The sequence below is a fragment of the Aphelocoma coerulescens genome, chromosome 3 (genome assembly GCF_041296385.1).
Source record: "Aphelocoma coerulescens isolate FSJ_1873_10779 chromosome 3, UR_Acoe_1.0, whole genome shotgun sequence".
NCBI classification, from domain to species: domain Eukaryota; kingdom Metazoa; phylum Chordata; class Aves; order Passeriformes; family Corvidae; genus Aphelocoma; species Aphelocoma coerulescens.
The window spans coordinates 104,579,949-104,598,151 of NC_091016.1; the positions used below are offsets into that span (position 1 = coordinate 104,579,949).

An 18,203-nucleotide genomic window follows, 5' to 3' on the forward strand; every position below is an offset into this window, starting at 1 on the left:
ATGAAAGCTTTGAACACTATGAGAAGCTAATTTATTTTACTGTTTAAGACAAATATACCACAATTAAATAGGAATTTTTCAATATTTTGTAAATGAACCTCTGATTTCAGAAACCCATATTTTGAATATAAACTTTTGTTTGGCCTTTATACATAAGAACAATAATTAGAAAAGTGCAGAATGCTTTTTAGATTGTACTCTTTTAAAAAGATTTTTTTTCTTGATCATAACAAATAACAGACCTAATTTTGTCTATTCTAGTGTTCATAATTTCTTCCCTCCACCCCTCCTCCCCCCACTTATCTGTTCTTAAAAAAAAGAGAAAAGAGCTGGAATTATTTCTGCTGACACCATAAAGCATAGATGAAGGCTCCCATCTGAAGAGACAGCAGGAAGCCACATCAGTGATGCTGGAGGCATCAGAATAGCCCCTTCTATGTGCACTGGGACCAGAATACAGAATTGCACCTTTGGAGTGCTTTGCACCTTTGGAAATTCCATGCTCTTAACAAAGACTTATTTCATAACTTTGAGGAGTTACACTATAGCCAAAAGAGTAGTTGAGGCTGGTAAAGCACAGTCAATACCAGCTGGGATGCTATTGCATTGCCCCGGTAAAAGGCTCATTCTCAGACACATATGGCCAAAAGAAGCCCCTTCCTAGACAGTGTTCTGTCACACAAGACAGTGACTGACGTGAGCCCATTTGGACAACAAGCCCTGCTGCTAGGAGCAGTCCACCATGTCCTGGTTAGCTCACCAAGAAAGCATGAGACCTTCAGTCTGTCCTTCCTCCCTTGGTAGGACAAGTGGGATGGCAGAGGGGTGCAGCAGCTACATTGTCTTGGAAAAGCACAACAGACAGATTGTGGCTGACCAATCTACCCTAATACATGTTTATACATGAGCTTTCTTGTCATTTTTAGGAATTGAATGTATTTACTATCAGTGCCTGGAAAAAAACTTGTAGTACTGTTTATGAACTACATCTTAAAAAAAAAAAAAGTTTTTTCTTACTGCAACAATCAGCAGGCACAAGATTCTAAATTAATGGTTTAGGCTACAGAAATTCTGAACTTCTTGTAATACAGTCAATACAATTAATTCTAAAAGTTTTTGGGAAAATATTTACCAATTAACTCCTGGAACTGCAGTAGGAATTCTCTAGACAGGAGGAAAAGTGTGCTTGGCTCTACTAACTTATAACAGTCAAATGAGACATTTCCTGAGGACTGAGAACATGCTTAGTTTTGTAAGTGAACACAGGAGAAAACCAACCCAAAATGTGACAAATGCACTAGAGATAATTGCTTTCTGAAATCCAAATTTCTGAACACAATGAATTAACTAACAATTCCAGTATATGGGTATATGGGGTGCCAAGGTTTATCATAAAATTCAGAGGAAAAAACAGAAAACTCAGGATTTTTTCTTTCAGAGCTTGAGAGACAGAAGAATGTTGTTGCTCCCTAGGGGCCCATAAAAACCACACCAAAACCAGCTTATCCATAAGTGGAGCAGCTAGTTAAGCAGTGATTGCTCCCTGAAAGCACAGAGACTGCATGCAGCTTCCTTGCAAATTAGAATCAACCCAAAAATGTATCTAATATTTGAATTGCCCAAACTGCTGTCACTGTGTGCATCCTGTGGCACATCCTGACGTGGTTTAAGGTGTTTGAAAACATCTGTTCTATGTCATTTTTATTAATGAAAATATCCTAATGCAAAACCTGAAGATCCAAGAAAAAGAACAGAAGAGGAAAGAAATCTCTTCTTCCTATAACAGTGAAATAATATCTACTCAGACACTGGGATTTTAAAAAAGAAAAACAAATGAATAAACAAAAACCAACCAACCAACCAAAAAACCCAAACTTAAACAAAAAACCCAAACCAAAACAAAAAACCACCAACCAAACCAGTAAAGTGGGACTTGTATCTGAAAAGTTTATGTACATATTGTAACTTGCAGCAGAAATCCCTATTGAAATTTCTATTCTGAAAGAAATGCAGATAAGTTAATGCAAATTAATTAGGCTCTTGTCCCAGCATAAAACACTACTGTGTAATACTTTGTGTTAAGCTGATTATATAAATTGTGGATTTGTTTATTTTCTTACAAGTCAACCTACACTAACTGAAAACAAGGTAGTTTGTCACCCAAGCATGTGCCCTGTATGAACTGTTGAATAAAATCAGACCTACTAGCTGAAACCAGAAGAGTTTATGGTTTATTGAACCCACAAATCATGATCCACATGCCCCAGTTCCATCATTACATTTCACAAAGAATGATATGAGCTGACACTGCATAGGCAGGCAAGGTAAAATTTCCCATATAAAGATATATACAGTGTGCAACATTTCCCTGCTAGAGTTCAACACATGAAATTACTGCAGTTATAATGGAATGAAACCTTTGCTGTGACTGAAACAACTAGAGTACTTAGTCTCTGCCATAAGATTTCTTCTACTCTTCTATGGACTCCAAGGACAGTAGAAAAATCATCATTTCCTGCTACTGTTGAGAGCATTTCTCTGTTTTCTTGACTTATTTTCAATTAAGTAACCCTGAACAGGTGGAATCCAATTCTCCTCCCTTCCATCTATTTAGTGAATTGCCCAGATTTGTTCATATTCACTTTTATTATAATACATAAGACTTTCAAAGCAGCAGGAATCTGAGATGAAAGTGGAATAAATAAAAGTGACATACAGTTTCATCCCCTTTCTAAGGCAACATAGCTAGCATGTCCACAGCAGCAGTTAGAAAGGAATTACATTCATGAAATCCAGACCTGATTCATACTATAAGTCATTGATTTAGGTAACAAAACTGGTGATTTGACAATAAAGCTGACTGTGAGTTATAATGCAAAGCATGATTTTTTAAAAAGGGAATGAGTGTGCACTTTTTAGCAGGCAGTATCTCTGGTATGCCACAGTCATCTTATTAGCTCAATGCAAAACAGACGTTGGAGATGGTACAAGATTTTCATGCCAATAAACTAATTATTTCTTCCTAGAGTTGATTAGCAAAGATGTAGTCCTGTCCGTATCTTGCCTCCAAGGCCCCATTCTTCCTATTGTACAAACAGTTTTCACTGCACAATGCCGTGCTCAGCCTTTGACTTCTCCTCTCATGGTGCTCCTCGTGCTGTGCTTACAGTAAAATATCAAAGCACTGTACAGCTGCCACTGTCTGTGCTGGCAGAATGCCAATGCAAAATGAGTGGAAGGGATGACTTTTACAGTGCACAGGAAAACACATTTAAGTCATTTAACATTAAAGGTTCTCCATGGAATTGGCAGCAAGATGATGTAATACCAAACCATCTCTGGGAGCTGGTACCTGCTTAGAAAGGTTAGAAGCAGCTAAATGAATGCTAAATCATGCTCTCTTGAAAATACAAGATTTTATCCTGCTTTTAAGTGTTTTAACAGTGATTGTTGGCAAGAAATGAGTGTCTCTGCTCTGCTAAATTTTCAGTTAGACTCAATCTTATTTTACTATAAGCCCCTAACTGGGCAGCAGAACTCGGAAACCCTTGCCGATGCGCACAATGCCTGGACCATAAATCCCACAAAGCTCAAGTCTTCTTTAAACAAGGTGAGTGAAGTCCAGCTGCCCATAATATTTGGAATACAAAGGACTGGTTGCAAAGAAGAGAATGAAGAGTGACACAGAGCTGCAGTGACTGAAGATGAAAGATGACTTGCATTAACTAGAAGTTGCAACTGTAGCTTTGATAATCAGTCAACCAGACAATCAGACAAACAGTGAAAACTATTGGCATGTAACTCAGGATTGGATTAGGATTGTGAGTTTGGCTGCACCAAGATTTGAGAGTTAACTTGGTATTACCCAAACCTAAAGCCAGAGGCTAAAGGAGAAGTAGGTGAACAATATTTTGCATTAGCCTCTAGAGGGGGAGAGTTTCCTTCAGCTTTGAGATTATGTGAATTATTCACTGAAAAAACTGTTTTTTCAGTAGAAGCAACTGTTGCACAGTCCTGTTGCCTCAACTTGGGTCTGCTCTATTCATTATCTGTCACTGAACTCCTAACCTACTGCAATAAATCTGTTTTCAGAGTCTCTCTTATTTTCATTAATAGATTATTTGCATTCATTGGCCACCAATCCTTTAAACAGCACAGTTATAATTTTAATGGAAATGTAAACCTTTTTCTCTGAGAATTTCCCTGACAAGAAAAAAAAAAAGTTAGCATAAAGATTGCATGCAAGAATTCATAAGAGTGCAGTCACCATCTTACAAACCCACCTCAATATGGCATTCCAAAGCCTATTTCTTGCTCTGATTCAACTTCAAAGTATTACTTTCTTGATAAAAAAATTACATCATATTGAGACAGGTAGATTACATTTACACTGCTGACCAAGGATTCATTTAACCAGCATTCCTTCCTGTGATACCAGTAAGAGTCAGATTCAAACTTACTATTCTTCACTAGCGGTGTTTTCTTGTGAGCTATATCTCTGAGCTTCTATTAGCTCCAATGAAGAAGTAGTTGAAATTGAGTCAATTAATTACATTGAAAAGTAGAAATTAAACTTGTACAGATGAATAGCTACATACCTACATAACCTACAGTGTAGGTAATTGGAGATTAATCTCTTCACAAGAATCTTTCAGGAAAATAATCTACATATATGGTTGTGGAGCTGAGATGGTCACAAGAATAAAATTGGAATGATTTAGACATGGAATAATAGCTGTTTACCTACTAGTAAATTTGACAGCCTCAGATCTCTAAAATGGCTCATTAAAATAAATCCTGGACTAAAATAAACTTAGTCCTGTCAGCTTCTAGTGCAAAAATTCACTGATTGTTTTTTCCCCTCTCTTAAAATCATATTATAAGTATAGAAGTTGATACTTGCTGCTTTACATTTTGCCTCTGATTTATGTTATTCCAACAAGAACTTGAACAATTGGCTACAAACTGAAACACAAAAGGATCCATCTGAACACCAGGAAACACATTTTTTTTTCAGTCATGGAATGACTGAGTACTGACACAGGTTGCCCAGGGAGATTATGGGCCACATATGGCTGCAGTGTTGACAGAGTAGTAAAAAGAAGTGAATTATTCCTGATTAGACAACTGAATTGACGGAGACAAATCACAAAAAAAAAAAAAAAAATTGATTAGGGGAGCTTTATTAATAAGTCTGGTTTCTGTAATAGAACATCTGTTATTATTAATAACTGGTAACCATTCACACTGGCCATTGAAGTCTGTTCAAACAGCTCACTCTTGTACTTGCACACTCACTCACAGTTTTCCACAGTGCCCGACTGGGAGGCCAACACCAGCTGTCTGCACAGAAGCACAGGATCATAACAGCACACAGGGACTCCCAGGAGGCTACCCAGGAAGTCTCTCAAACGGTCCTTCACTTCATTACATGTATCCTGCAGCCTGGCCACATGTAGCAGCAGCACCTACCCTGGCCAAATAAACTGGATCATTATTTGCTTCTTTTCTCCCAAAACACATTTTCCTAATTTCTTTGTCTCACTTTAAGAAACTGAACAAAAACAACTACTAACAAAAAAATAAAAACAGAACAGTTTCCTTATATTTTGAAAGCCATCATTAATCCATTTTCTTCTGCTGCTGATCTCAAGCACTTGGCCTGCTTCATGCTTCCTAGTATAATCATGGCCTCAGGACTGGTTTATCCAAACTCAATGCAGGGGTTTTAAAGAGCATCTTAAAATATGTTGTAGAACCTACAGCTGCATACAGACATCTCAAGATGAGAACACTAATGCTTTCCAAAGTAGCCCTCATCAGGAAACTAAAAGTACATTACGGATGAAATCCCAGCCCTGGCTTCCTGCAGTGATGGATGCTGTACTGACAGCAGCAGCAGCACCCACCCTGCTTGAGTACAGAGACTTTATTGAGGCAGCATTCCCAGCTCTTTGAGAGCCATCATGGAGGACAACTATCATCTGATGTAGCTGTACTGTCATTTGGACCCTGTGGAGTTCAGCACAGTTTTACTGCCTCGTATTGAGCCAGGATTTCCCAGTGGATTACCACAGGCCTGCCATCCTCACCACATCTAATAACCCAAACACTTTCAGGAAGGCATACTGTATCATCTACAGGCACACTGTTATGTACATACGTACATTTATGCAAAACAAGCATACAAATGAAAAAGTTTTTCAGAAAAATCAGCAGAAACATTATTCAAGCTTTCCCAGTGACTTCCACTTGACAAACTGGCTTAACCAGGGAAGAGGTGAAAGCACCTCTTTTACCTAATGCACTTTAATGTCTTAGCATATCCACAAACCTTTTTAAGCTCATAACCACTTTTAAAATTACATATGCCTGCTCACTGAATAACCAGCACCTTAAAAACATAGAACCATTTAGGTTGAAAAAGACCCTAAATATCATCAACTTCAACAATTAATCCAGCACTGCTAAGTGCACCACTAAAGCACATCTCTAAGTGCCACATCTACACGTCTTTTAAACACCTCCAGGGATGGTGATTCCACCACTTTCCTGGGAAGCATTTTCAAATGCCTGACATCTCTTTTGGTGAAAAAAGTTTTCCTAATATCTGGTATAAACCTCCCCTGACACAACCTGTTTGCTCATGTCCAATCACTTGTTACTTGGGAGATGAGACCAGACCAACTTCCCCTCACTACCAGCTCCTTTCACGCAGTTGTAGAGAGCAACAAGATTCTGTCTGAGCCTCTGTTTCCCCAGGCTAAAAAGCCCCATCTCCCTCAAATGCTTCTCACAGGATTTGTGCTCTAGACCCTTCACCAGCTCCACTGCCCTTCTTTGGACATTCTACAGCACCTCAATGTCTTTCTTGCAGTGAGGGCCCAGAATTGGACACAGCACTTGAGGTGTGGCCTCAATGAGTACAGGGGGACAATCACTGCCCTGGTCCTGCTGGCCACACTGTTTCTGATACAGGCCAGTGTGTCATTGGCCTTCTTGGCCACCTGGGCACAAACTAGTTCATGTTCAGATGCTGTCAACCACCATCCCCAGGTCCTTTTCCTGAGTTCCAGGAAAGGTTCTCTGTTCATCCAGGCCAGTCTTCTTCCCCATCAGTCTATCTTACAACACATAGGGATAGCCTGACTTCTAAAACTTTCTAGGTAGTTGTATTTCTAACACATTTTTTAAAGGACACTTGTAAATTTATTCCAGTCCAGCCAGAACTGTAGCCTGCCCATATCCAGGATCTGTGGAGCTGTGGTCAGTACAGAACTGTTCTTGAGCTAACAAAAAGCACAAATTTTGGGCCAGAGCTGATTTCTGTTCTCAAACGGCAAGTGTAACTCTTTCCTGTTTGTCTGAATAATACCACAGAGAAAAAAATAGTTTCCAAATTCAGGAGATGGCTAACACAGGCAGCCATAGGCTATTTATACTTACTCAAAATCTAAAAATTATTGTTTGTACATAGAGTTTCCATATCTGACAACAAATAGATGGTAGAAATTTGAGAGTCTACTTGAATCTCATCTATACATTCAATCACATTATCTTTCCATATGGAATGTTAAAACTTCAATTTATCCTACATTATCACGGAGTATATGCATTCCACAACTCAAGAAGTAATGACATAATACACATCATGATATGGTGATATCATGACTCCTGGAAATATCAAGCTATTGAATTTTCAAGACCAGAAAACTGTAAAAGTTAAAAATATGCTAAATGAAATTCAAACTGTATATGTCACATTGAGATATTTGTGAAACAGTCCGATGAAACTCTGAAGCTAGGCTCTGGGCAAATGAGGACTCTCAAACAGAGGTTCCATAATATTACACCAAAAAAAGAAAAAAAGAGAAAAAAAAAATGTTTCCTGAAAAGTGAGGTTCAAGATAATATACTTGCTCAGTTTTACTGCCGTTCCTTTCTAAATCTGCTTTCTTCATGAGAGGCAAGAAATCCTGTGAAATTCAACTGTTTTACTTTATGCCACTAATCATGTCAAATACTATGACATGTCTTTCAGAAGCTGCTTCTTCATTTCAAATTCTTTCAGTTTATCTCATTCCCTCTCTTCTGGAAATGCCTCTTCTTTCCCACTTTCCCTGACTTTCAATGACTTTGTTTTTTCTTTGAAAATTATAAAAATATAAGCTCTTGAATCAGAAGAAATTTCTAAACAAAATATTATTTCCTCTCATTTTCAGCTCAGCATCAGCTTCTCTTCCTCTAACTCATGTGACATTGCTTTCACATTTGTATTCAGCTTGATCTGCTCTTTCATATATCATTCATTATGTTCTGCTAACCAAGAGACAGTATTTTTTCATATTTGTTCCCCTGTCTTTTCTTTCCTTTTATCAGATAAACCCAAGCCATTTTTCAAGCTTTTGATGCCCTGCCTGGTTTCAGAAAGACTAAATAACTATGTTTATACATTGACATGTAAAGTACCAAGTCGAGCTTTATATGACAAAGCTGACTCAGTGATGTACTAAGTATTAGGACAATTCCAGTTATACTAAACCAGCTGAGTCTTCTAAGGACTGTAGCTATGCAAAAGCTAAGGGAGAGGGGAAAAAAAAAAAAAAACCAACCAAAAAAAGCAGCATCTTCTTAAGTAGCTGGGGCTTGATCCAAACCACCAACTGCATGCCATGCAGCCACTTGCTCACAGCCCCTCACCCTGGTGGGATAGGATGGAGATTCAGAAGAAGGTGAAACCCTGACTGAAATAAAGGATGGGAGAGGAGTAAAATCCAAGAAAGGTGAGTGATGTAATGTGCAACTGCACCTGCTGACCAGTGCAGTGATTGGTCCTGCCTATACAGTTCCCCCCAGTTTATACACTGAGCATGACATTCTATGGTCTGGAATATCCCTTTATCCCTTTGGCCAGTTTGGGTCACTCATCCTGGCCATGTTCCCTCCCAGCTTTTTGTGCACTTGCTCACTGACAAAATATGGGAAACTGGAAACTCCTTGATTTAGGGTAAACACTATTAGCAACAACTAAAAATCAGTGTGTTATCAATATAATTCTCAAAGTAAATGCAAAACACAGCACTGTACTGTTGCCTTTCCCTGTACCAGCTAATAAGAAGAAAATTAACTCTATCCCAGTTGAAACCAGGACAGTATCCACCTTTATTCCCTATCATTTTTGCCATGACCAGGTTCTACACTTTCTAGTACATCCAGTTAACCATCATCACTCTTCCAGTCCTTTGATAGATATATTTATACACACACACATCATTCACTTAGTTTATGGATCATTCCTAAAATGTCCATTGAATTCATTTAGTCCATGCCTTTGGACTTCATCTGTTGTTAAAGCGTTTCATCAGGGTAGGAAGAACAGAGTATAGTGTTGGATTGTTGCATACTGGATCCAGCCAGTTGTCCCTCTTCTCCACCTGTGTGGAGGCAGGGCTCCTCTACTACTGGTAGTAGGATTCTCCAATTTTTCTAAAAATGTATTAGAATTAATTTCCATTGGATCATGAATATAAAGCTCTAGTAGTTACCAGTGCAATGTATGTACCCTAATGCCATCAAACTATAGGCAGAACCCATTTATATTTCTGGAGTGACAGGAGCTAACTGTATTGGAGGCTGAAATAAGCCCACCTGGGAACAAGTGGCAAAAGCACCCCTGGGTGACTGGCTTGGAGACACTGCGCATCCATGATGAGGTGTGGTTTGTGTCTCATGCGCTGACCAATGGCCAATCTCTGAAGTGGTAACTTAGGAAAGTTGTCAAGGTTTTCAGTGACAAACATCAGACTTCTATCAGAAATGCCTGCAAGACACCTTTTAACTTCATAGAGGTAAGAATTGCACTGAATTCAGAAGAAAAAGACCATGAAACAGGAGAAGGGATTTCATGAGGGAAGATTTGTGATAATGTAATTAAAATCTCTATACACAAGGGAATGAAGTAAAGGCGGAATTGGCTTTTGCCCACAGGCATTTCCAGACTTGATTGCTTCACTTGGTTGGTTTAGCATTCTTTCAACACAGTTTTGTGCTTTCAACAGTGTTCAAGTGGAATATAACCAGAGGAGAAAAGTTATTTCATGTTATAACTCACTGGAGTCCATAGAATTACTCCAGTACAGACTATGGCTCACCATCAAAAGTATTTGATTTTTTAGATTTTAAATATTCAACTATTAGATGAGATGACAACTATTTATTATAATCTAAATCCTAGGTATGATTCTTCTGAATGTTATTGTAAAATACATGAATGTACAGTTAAAGGGAACAGGTCAATTACCATCTTTAAATCCAATACATAGCTGAACTACGAGTTAATTCTGGACTCTGGCATTCAAACAGGCAAGCAGCCAAATTGTTCTGGGTCTCTTTCACTTTGACCAACTTTGGCTTTGAAAACCTTTTCTAAAGAAACTGCTTTTCTCTCTGGAATAGACTCAGTTTTGAAAAATCAGCATTTCCAAATGGAAGCAAAAATTATCAGATCATTTAAAAAATAACTGTATTTGAAGCCAAATATGGTTTGCAATGTGCATTTTCTAAATGACAAAGACCGCCTTTCATATTGTAGCATTTCTTCATATTATATGTTCTGGAGTTTACTGTAACAAAATCTGTAAGAATAGGAAGGCTGCATTAATTTACTCTTTTTTTAAACCAGCTTTGATATGGAATTAGATCTGCCTCCAAAATTAACTGGCTGAACTTTGTAGAAACAACATTTTCCCATCTGGGTATATTATGAATATGAACCTCAATGCAACATTAATATTTATATAATGAGAGCCATTAAAAAAACCTCCAAAACCCCCCAAATTCTCAACCTCACAACTCTAGAGATCATCCATAAATAAAGTAAAATAAAATAAAATAAATCATGCAACTTAGAAAACTCAAAATCCCCTTCAGTAATATATGTTTCTAATTGCAATTTTCATTTGCCTTGGTAGCATTGCTTTGCCGGTTTGTTTATGGTATGCCTGTCAGGAACTTTGGTTATGATATTAAAAAAAGGGGAAAAAAAAAAAGGCAAGAAAAGAAGTCCAAACAACTTCTTTTGTTCTACTCAGCATTTATCCTGAGCCAGTTGAATATTGTGAGAGGATGTGTTATAAAAATAATAAGATACATGATTTTTAACACTGCTTAAAGAGTAAGATAAAATTGTTTTCAGGCACTTATTATCAATGAGAAAAGGGAGCTGTTTTTTGTGTCCTACAGATCTTGCAGTGATTTAGTTGTTAGAAGAACTATTTCACTGACATAAAGTGGAGAGGATAATATCTATCTTTCATATTTCTTAGCTTAATTGTCTTACTGCAACTGAATGTGACACACAGTGTAAGAAAGTCTAATTATGAGAGAAAACTGAACTCAGCAGCCTCAGGCAAGACAGTTTCTTAGAACTGGCTTTATAATCTCAGAAGAGATGCCATTAAATTAATTTGGATTTTTTACCTTTTTCTTTCTTCTCTGAGACAGCACTACAGAACATGTTTTTTGAAGTCCATCTGTATTCTTCACAAAAATTTACAGCTTTATAAATCTTGAACAGATTTTAAGTAAATTCAAGCAGCATTTCAACCAAATTTATTGCATAGTGTCAAGAATTTTCTAACATTGAGAAGTTCCTGAATATGATTGAAGGTGTCCCTATGAAACCCACCCTAAGTTTCTTCAGTATGTTCAGCTCTGTCCTAAGACAAACAGAATAGGTTCTAACCCATTAAAATAGCAAAAGTGAATTATTGTTTGCTCCCATCCGTAGAGGTCCCAAAGACATGAACTGTCTCTGTCCTCACATTTCTCTTCATGTTGCAGTTCTACTGCTTCTGTTCCCTGTGAGGTCTTGGCCTCCTCATCTTCTCCTTACACATTATATATATAAAATACACTTCTTTTCTCATCAAAGAGATGTTGGACCTTGACAAGCCATCATCTCTACTCTTCCAGCCTTTGCTCTGTGGGCAGCCATCCTGAGAGAGCAGCAGAATGTTATGGCAATGTGAGTGGCAAGTGAGTTAAAGCAATGGAGCAATGGCTTCTGATGGCCAGTGCTGTGCTTTGCCAGAAATTTACTCCAAGTTCTGAGTTAGCTCTCTTCTGTCCCTAGATTCAACTATAGGATATACATGTGCCCTAATTCTCTTCATCATAAGGTTTCCTAATTTTTAACAATGTCTTCAGTATTGCATATGTACCTTTGGGCAGAAAAGACTCCATTATCAATATTATTTTATTGTTAGTGGAGACTCACACCACTCTTCTGCCTAAGGGCCAGCTGAATGAGTTTGAGTTCCCAGTTAAACCTCGGATTCTAACCTACAAGGATCAGCTGCCAGCAATGAAAGCACCACTGCCACTCATTATAAACAGAGGTCAAGTATATAAATGGATCTTTGCATCTGGGTTGATGCATATTCGACATCTGATGTGCCATCTCCTCAGAAAAGAGAAAAAACAATCAGGCGTTGCCAAACAGAGAGTCCTCAACCATTCTGATTACATGCCAAGGAATTCCCTTCATTTAACTAATTATTTTATTACAGTTTTCCTTAGACACAAGATCTGAAAAATTAATATCAAAAACTTGAAAATGTGGACAGGTTGTGCAAACATTCTGCCAAACTTTATCCCTGACCCACAAACTAGATGCTTAAAAAAAAAGGAAAGAAAAAAGTGGAGAATAATATGCTTCATCTCTGCTTTAAATTTTCTCACTAATAAACTTATACCACGTTGGCCAAAGGTAAAACTGTGCGATCAGTAACATAACATCCTTTAAAAAGCTGGTATCGCATCAATTGCCATTAGTATCATTAATATATATTATATCAAACCCTAACTGTGAGGGCAGTTTTCACAATGATACCTGGTAATTTGGTACATAGTACTTAAAGTAGGTGCTAGAATTAAAAGTAGCTTTAAAAAATAAAATTGAAATTTTGCATTACATTCACCAATGCCCATATTGAAAGAGTTCTCAGAGTCTCAAGTGAAAAAGAAATAATTTTCGGTACAAAGACATAGCAAAAGTTGGCCTTTCTATATTTTTGCTGCACATTAAAGTTCTCTTTTGCAATAAAATCTACAAAGACAACAATTAGAGATGCAGAACAGTCAAAGAAAGAAGTTCCGAAGCATTGGCCCATTCCCAGCTCTACCACTGCTCTGCCGAGTAACTTCAGGGTATTTCCTTAATAACCATGACTGCATGTAGCCTATGAAAAATTAGCTATTTAGTATATGCTGTTTGTTTAGTCTCCTTCTATAACCAACAGAGAAAAACACATTTCCAGGGGGTGATTTATGCCACCTGAAGACAGGTATGAAAACCGACTAATGCTAGTGCACAACTATGGAAAACTTGTGGAACAAATACTTATAGCATATTTAGAAGTAGATGGAGGACAAAAAGAAAGTTGTTAGATATAGACCATTTTTCCTTTAAGTTCAAGGTTTTTTTAATGACTTTCTATATTTGGCTCTGCACTGAGTGTGTTTATTCTGGCCTAGTTGAGCAGAACCCAGGGTAACTACGGACAGGTACCTGGAGCAGCAGGCTCCCACATCTCTGCCATGGCAGAAAAATACTGCTCTTTGGCAGCTGTGGCTTGTAGGACATGTAGGAATATTTATTTCACAAATTCTACTAAATTATCTCAATCTTTGGAGAATGGACAAGGTATTAAGAGATTACAAAGGGAAAACAGAGTTTAAACCTTTAAAGGGAAAAGGTAGGGAATGGAGGCTGAGTAGTCATGAAGCTCTAGAAATTAGAAATTCAGGTGAAAGGAAAAATTTTAAAACAAGTAACAGAATATAAGCACTTGGAAGAACACAAGCAAAGGACTGGCAGGTGACATTTTGTCTGTCTAGAGTTGAATGACTTCTTTTTGTGTTAGAATAGAAAGTCTTACAGATGAGGACAAGCCTTAGGTGTCTGTTAATTGAATTTCTTACATCTTCTGACACTGGCCCACATGGCAAAGTCAGCGATGTCACAGACAATGGGAAGTACACATTCTAGATGAAATGACTTTAAATTGAACTGATGGAAAGTCAAAAACTTGTATCCTAACCAGTCATTCACAGCTGAAATTGCAGAATCATCAAGACTAGAAGAGAGCTTCAAGATCATCCAGTTCAACCGTCAATCCAACACCACCATAATCACTCCTAGACCATATCCCTCAGTGCCCCATCCAGACACCTCTTGGACCTTCCTGAGTCAGTGACTCCACCACCTCCCTGGGCAACTTATTCAAATGTCTGACCACTCTTTCAGTGAAATTTTTTTCTAATTTGTAATCTGAACCTCCTCTGGTGCAAGTTAAGGCCATTTCCTTATGTTATGTTAAATGGGGTGTCCCCACTTAATACTGATGAATAAGTAATGGCAATTTGGGTTTTTTTTAGATCAGATGGGACTGACTGGCTGACTGACTGGGTATGTCACTGGGACAGTATGAGGGCAGGCTTACAATTATCTTGTAAAACTAAACAAATGTCTTAAAGAAGAAATAAACAAAATGGGATTGGATTTAGTAAGGACAAGTACAAGGTACTAAACTCAGCAGGGAAAAATTACTTGGGAGACACCAGCTGGAGGACAAATTGTCATGTGTTTGTTCTACACAAAAAAGTAACCATTGTTACAATTTAGCACACTTTAAGTAGACAATACCATGCTATTTGTGGAAAGAAATAAGGATCATAGTGGGACATATAAGCAAGGGCAGAAGCTGGAAGGCATGGAAAGTTGTTCTCTTTTCATATTCAGTACAGGTTAGGGCCTCAGCTGTCTGCAGATTTGACAGGATAGAGGGTGCAGAGAGACTGATCAGAACTCTGGAATACATAACCTGTGAGAAAAGACTAAGAGTATTTGCTTTTAAGTCTAACACATACAAGACCAACAGGGTACAATACCGGTCATAAAATGTGGGACAGATTGTTGCCAAAGGGAAGGAATAATCTGTTCCTCCTTTCATACACAAAAAAAATAAGGAGCTTATTCTGAAACAGGAAAGACTTGGATCAAACATTAGGTGAAATTTCTAACAGCAAGGATAGTGAGGCAGAGGAGCAGAACTGAGGTGATATTATGGCCTTTCCATTATTGGAAGCATTGAAAAACCAGTTAGATCAAACATCTGTTCAGCATCACCAATCCTGCAAGGGCAGGAGATAGACTGGCTGCTCTGTGCAGTTCTTTCCTTGCCCTATTTTTCTGAAAGCTTATGTTCTGTTTATTACAGGGATCTACTGGTAATATTGTGAATTAATATTAGATCAGTCCTTGTCAGCCAGTGATCAGTAGATCTATACATTTTCTGCTCTGTCAACATCAGAGGAATCTTAATGCAATACAAATAGATTAAAAAGCAAAGTAAGTTCAAAAGGTTTCTTAAAGCTCACATGAAGGAATATTTCATGATACATAATAGAATACATATTCACTCAGTTCCTGTGCCAATTCAGGTTAGACCAAACTGAAAGAAATGAGTGGCAAAAGAAAATTGAATATTACAACTAAGAGCAATAAAAAATTGTGTCAAGCATGATGACAAATAATAAAACCTAAATTAAGAACTTACATAGTTATAAAAAAAAACATAAAATCTTATTGTACAGAGTGCTGTGTGATGCCTTCTTGAAACTCCCCATTAAAGTCAAAGCAATTGAGACTGAAAGCAGTGCTGGCCAGAAACCTTACTACCATCACAAAAGCAATGGACATAAAAAAGGCTCTACATAGGTTCTGTTTTGCATTTCCTTTCACACATTTATACCTTCCTATACAGCAGAAATTCAATCTATCCCTTGTTTATAGACAGGCTGTACAAATAAAGCCCTGATTTCCTCTTTCATTGGTATTGTGATAAGCATCTACTAACACAATAATTTTGTTTCTAAACACATCACTCTTGTTATTTTTAATTTGGAAAGTTTCACTCTTCTCAAGTAATGTAAGTGACTTATTAGAAATCTTCAGGTAGAAGCCTTTGCAAGGGTCAACAGAAAACTACTTATTAAGTAGTCCTTTGTTTGGTGTACCAGAAACAAAGGAAGTGCAAAGATCAGGAGGACAAATGCTGTAATAAGAACTTAGAAATGAGTTTTTTTCTTGTCTGCATGGGAGTTGTGCCTGGGTACTATTCCTTGGACCCTTAATCTGAAATATTTAAGAAAACCCAAACAAAAGTGCAAAGAATGGTAGCAGAACTGATGGGAGAGGGGAGGATTTTAAGAAATCAGGAGTCATATTTCCCGTTTTCCCCAGAATTCTGGCACAGCAGACGCTGAGAATATCCCCTAGCATTGCATTCAGGGATGCAAACCCACAGAAAATACTAAACACTTAATTATTTTTTATTTTCTTAAAATTCATATAAGTGATAAAAAAGTAAGGAGAATGAAGGACATACTCCTGAGGTCTATTTTCTAATGCAACAATGCATTAGAAATGCAACAATTTTACTTCCTTTCTTGCCTCAGTTAACACCACTGAGCTACGAATTCAAACATTGCTCATAAAGTTTACATGTCCAGTTAGCCACGTTTCACCAGTGTCTTACTGCTACTATGAAAGCATACAAAAATTGTGATGATACTTCTGGCTGGAAAGGACTTTGAAACTGCCTCTAGCAGAAATAGAAATGTGAACAGCTCATACAAAACCTGTGCTCAAGTGTGTAAAAAGTATACAAATTAATTTTTTTTGTAGCTAAACCAGAGCATTAGTAGGACACAGTAATTATGAGGTTGTGCAGCTTTTGAAACCTAGCATAGGGCTGGCAGGAGCAGTGAGTAAATTAGATTTATCATTCTTAACTATAAGGGATGAAACATTGGGTGTACAGCAATTTGTGGGAGTGCAAATCATGACATAGAAATTTTCAAACTTAAAAAACAAATCAGTTGGGTAGAGATCATTGTGGTAATCAGTTTAACTTTGGCTTTCAGATCACAGATTAAGAACTGAAGGAGAAAGAGACTGGAGTGAATGGCACTACTATGACAAGAATAAGCATTCATGTACTGTAATTCAAATTAGCCCTCAGAGAAAACCAAACACTGAATCGCTCTCTAATTTACACATAATGAATCACTGCTCTTTGTGTCAACAGGGAGGAAAAATCCTTCTGTCTTCAGTGACACAGGCTGCTCTCTCTTGCCTATATATGGCACTCAGAAACTTTAAAAAGCTAAATTTGAATCAGAAGTTTGCAATATTATAATATACTCATAATAAGACAACCTAGGACTGTCCTAGAAATGTCAGTGTAGGGATTACAGAAAAAGCAGCAGAGTATGATTTCAAATTCCAGCATCTGGTTCCCAAATCATCTTCTGAACTTTCCTGAAGAAATAATCTGTTCAGCAGTGGCAGACAACAAGTATTTTTTTTATTTATTTTATTTGTGCTACATCTTTCAACAGTCAGTCCAGAAAGCCCTTGTTTGCCTTCTCCTAGTGCCTGCACCTTCTACTGGGTGAAGCGTGTGGAGGAAGGGCAGGGCTGACCCTCCCCAGAGGAGAGCAGGAATGTGTTCCATGAGAGAGAGGTCTCCAGCATGGGGCCAGAGGCTGAGGGACAGGTAGGGTGAGGGCTGCAAACAGAGCCAATGGCACATGTCAGCATGCCTGTTTCCTACTGCTAAAGAAGGCATTGAATGCAACTTGCAGAAGTCAACTGAGAGCTTCCTGGGCTGGGACCAAGACGGGAAGAAAGGATCCTTACCACATGCAAGGACATGGAGACCAGGAGGAAATCAGTGGACAAACACCGTTTGTTTTAGCCCAGTCATTTTGACATTTTTCTATTTTTAAGTGTTGTCTGCTCAAAGGAAGCTGCCTTTAGGACATGAAGGCCCTTCACAGCACTTCTGAGGTGCTATTAAAGGTGCAGCACAGGTCATGAGGTAAACAGCAAGACTCAGAACCTCCCCCATTTCTGTCAGATTTTGGCATAACTTTCTTTTCTATGAAAAATTGCTTGAAGAATGACAAGACTATGCATACCTAGGTTAAACAACTGCTTTGTACCCATAATTTTCTCTACAAGATTGTATACAGGAAAATAAATTTGGTCTACAAAATACTGCTGTAGTCCATGTCCCTCTATTTAAAACTCTGTTCTTATTCTTAAACTACATTTTGTTTCAGGTTTTGTGATT

At 37.9% G+C, this 18,203-nt stretch overlaps 1 protein-coding gene across 1 annotated transcript in view; it reads right to left on the bottom strand.

Annotated features, from left to right (window-relative positions):
- DLGAP2 (DLG associated protein 2) overlaps positions 1-18,203 on the bottom strand; it is a 304,303-nt gene that overhangs the window by 152,693 nt on the left and 133,407 nt on the right. The window lies entirely within an intron of this gene.